This window comes from Neolamprologus multifasciatus, chromosome 10, assembly GCF_963576455.1.
Source record: "Neolamprologus multifasciatus chromosome 10, fNeoMul1.2, whole genome shotgun sequence".
Lineage (NCBI taxonomy): Eukaryota > Metazoa > Chordata > Actinopteri > Cichliformes > Cichlidae > Neolamprologus > Neolamprologus multifasciatus.
Window position 1 is genome coordinate 29604988 of NC_140448.1, and position 3766 is coordinate 29608753.

The 3766-nt window shown below is 39.4% G+C and overlaps 1 long non-coding RNA gene across 1 annotated transcript; it reads right to left on the reverse strand.

The window, feature by feature from the left end:
* Positions 1–250: 250 nt before the first annotated feature.
* On the reverse strand, positions 251–2747 carry LOC146510470 (uncharacterized). The gene is made up of 2 exons (XR_014876584.1): positions 588–2747; positions 251–508 (listed from the first exon to the last, which is right to left on the reverse strand). It is a non-coding gene; the product is annotated as an uncharacterized LOC146510470 (long non-coding RNA).
* Positions 2748–3766: the final 1019 nt, after the last annotated feature.

Genomic DNA, 3766 nt, shown 5'->3' on the forward strand with positions numbered 1-3766 from the left:
AACCTTCCCAGAAGGGTTAAAGCTGTTATAGCTGCAAAGGTTGCGCCGACATCATGTTAAACACTACAGATTAAGAATGGGACGTCAGTTAAATTCATATGCGTGTCATGAACCGAAGTTCAGTACACAAGCTGGACCCAGAAGCAGAGACAACACGCACAGGAGTACGAAAAATAAACTTTATTTCAACTAAACGTGTCCCGGAAGGGTCAAAGGAAAACACGCGAGAAACTAGAAACACCAAGGGACCGGGGGATGGGTTACGCAGGAACGCCGTAATCGGGACTGTGGGAGGCTGCAACAGAAAGAGGAAGAGAGTTACCGGGGAGCGGGGAAATAGCAGCATACGTGGGGGAGAGTATGAGTCTTACAGTCAAAGCGGGGCCGTGGGGGCCGGAGGGAGGGGTGAGGGTCCAATGGGGAGCTCCAGGAAAGTAGAGGTGATTGGTACCGGAGGCGATCCAAATTCCAGATGGGCAGGTGGCTCAAAAACACGCCGAGCTGTTACCTGAGCGCAAAGGAAAAGATTAGCGTTTGTTCAGGTAAATGAGGGTTTTCACAACCGCCTTCCCGTGGCTGTACGTTACCGCTGTGAGACGACTAACGGACTGGCGTGGAGCAGCTGGCTGGGCTGGATCAAATAGTCCACCTGATAATCGCCTGAGATGGGATGCAGGTGTGGAGTTAACAGCCACACCCGTGGGCGTGGGCATCCCATCAGCTCCTCGGACACCGGGACCATGACAATGAGTGTGAAAGCAGACGAGAGAATACTTCAGCTGATATAGTCTGCGTGAGAATGGCCCTGCATTCTCTGCATTCACATCAATAAAAGCGTGCAGGGAAATCAAGTCTTGTTAATACTTCACAACTGGACTTTATAATGAAAACAGACATTTGCACTACAGAGCTATGGTGAGATATAGTCTGATTACTGCGCCTCCCTCATTTCTGATTTTGGAACTGTCAAAAATATATGGAGTGTGACACAAACACTATTACGGTCTCTGATGTCTGTGGAAAAGTACCTACACTCACATACCAGTGCAAATACGTGTTCTGGTTACCAGATTGTGCACAAATATATAAAAGAACTGTATGCTTGGTAAAATCCATATAAGAAGAGGCACTAGAGTTGAGTTTAGTCGCACCAGATTAAATATATGTGTGACAATTTAACATCGAGATATTCATAAACTGTTACAGAACATTATATTCAGCAACCACTGTTAGCCGAGGCAAGACATTCTTGAAAAGATGAAAAACTTTAACCAATGTGATGCGATGCAAACCTAAAAATGAACTAGAAATGTAGGGGCTATTTTGTGTCTTATGTTTCCATCTCATTTTTAGGCAAAACAAATCCAACTTCTGCTCAGTTGTTGTTTACAAAACACTAAAAAGAGGAGCAGATATAATTACTTTTGGGATGTGCGTTTGAAGGGTATTCCTTCTCCTCCTCTTGCACGTAGAAGCAATACACAGAGGAGAGAGCATCCTCGACTTATAAGCTGCACAAACAGCTTTTGATGCAACAGTTAATGTACAACAGTAGGAAGCAGTCAGGGAAACTAGTATCTGATTAATAATTCCTTCTCATGCGGAGAGATTTCGAGAGTGAGTCGAGGAAGGAGTGCAAACATATAAACAGTTAGCATATTAATGCACTTGTTGGGGATGAGTAAACTGGAACCACAGGAAAGAAATTATACACTATTGATTGCTGCATTGCAGAGTCGAACTGCAAATCGAGATTAAAACTCAAAGGCATTCAAATCCAAACGCTTACTTCATTTGGTGTAATAACGGTCTCTGGAAAAAGTGCCTGCATAACCCGGAGAATAGCTCTTTATATGATATTTTACTGAAAACATTTAGCATTGCTCTACAAGTTTGTGCTTATTCAAAAATAGATTTAAAGTATATGGTGGAATAAATGTACTGACTTGATATGAATGACAAAAAGCATGGAAAAAGGAAAATGTACTATACAGAGATCTCATGAAATAGAAATTGTATACCGAAATTAAATATCAAAAACATAAAAACATACAAGTTGATTCATATGAGATCTTAAAAAAGAATAATATCAGTAAAGAATGTGGGGTAAAGTGAAGAGTGTTATGAAAAGTGTGGCTGGGGAAAAAACTCAAAATATTAACATTTGCACAAAAAACACAAATTTTGTTTTGGTCAGAGCAAAAAGTTTTTTGAAATTTCTTTGGCAAAAAAAGTACGAACATGAAGACATGATTTTCATGAAAACATGAAGATTTTTGAATTTGGTTTAATGACTCACCTTATTCAGTTGTTATTCCATGTTTATAAAGAGTCTAATTTGTCTTTTTCGAACAAATTTTATAAACAAACTTTATTCGTCATATACACAATCATACAGAGTACAAGATGCAATAAAATGTTTTGTGTCCGAGCTGCGGACAAACGGCAGACGTAGTCGCATCATTCCAGGGCTTGGGGGGGCCTGGCCAGGACTCTTACTGGATGGCAATTGAACTTGCAACTCCGACTCTAAAGGTGTGTAGACTTACACTATCCAGAGACAGAGCCATGCATACGCCTCTTTTTCTTATTTTCATACGAGGTTTACATGTGTCAGACTTTAACATTTGAGGTATTTTTTTGTAATTATTGAGTTATAAAAAATATACTTGATATTATTTTGTATTTTAAATAGTTTATAAAATCGATATAATTACATATAGGCTTATTGTTGTTTCTGAGGTTCATAACAGGTCCCCAACCTTTTTTGCGCCACGGACCGGTTTATGCCCGACAATATTTTCACGGACCGGCCTTTAAGGTGTCGCGGATAAATACAACAAAATAAAACTAGTACTGGTACCGAAAAAAAGAAAATTTATTCATAACACACGTGAAAAGACCCAGGAAAACAGAGTAAACGATAAAAACGATAACAAAATAACGCTGAAAACCGATAAAAACCCTGAAAACCAGACATTTCACACCTGAGCCTCAACTCTCGCGGGCCGGTACCAAACGACTCATGGACCGGTACCGGTCCGAGGCCTGGGGGTGTGGGACCGCTGGTTTATAACAATAAGGAAGCTGGATAAATAATAATTGATGACTTATGGAGAAGGGGTGAATTTAAATAAGTGTGCAGTTCTCCCCCGCTCTTTTTCTAGGCTCTAAAACTGCAAATATTGAGTGATATTTTAGTGTAAGCTTTACATTTGTATAACACCTTTATGTTCCATGTCTCCCAAATGGCTCTCTGTTCTATTTACACATTTAAAAGAATTTGAACAAAAAAACTTTACTGTTAGTAAAAATCTGAAAATAAGGAGAGTTATAAATGAGAAGCCGCACAAGTGTGGATGGAAAAACTACCCGTCAAATAATTTACACTGTGTTTTTTTTAAGCCAGTTGTGTTCTTATGGCAAGCAAACCTAAATTAAATAGTTCAAGTGAAGTGAGTCATTCCCTCCATGCACAATAATTAATCTAGGAACCATACACATTGTACCCTAAAGTGAAAAAAACAGCAGTAATTGCCCTTTGTTTGTGCACACGGAACATAAAATTAATTGCAGAGCTTCGATATGTGGCCAGTTAGGAGTGTTGATCAAAACTATGCTCTACTGTAGATGCCATATTCAGAATATGAACAAAACCACAAAAACCTGGATACCTGTGTGTTTGTGCTCACCGTAGATCTATTCTTATATGCAAATATGTATCATCTCATGATTGCATTTGCACTTGTAAACATTTATTTCAAAA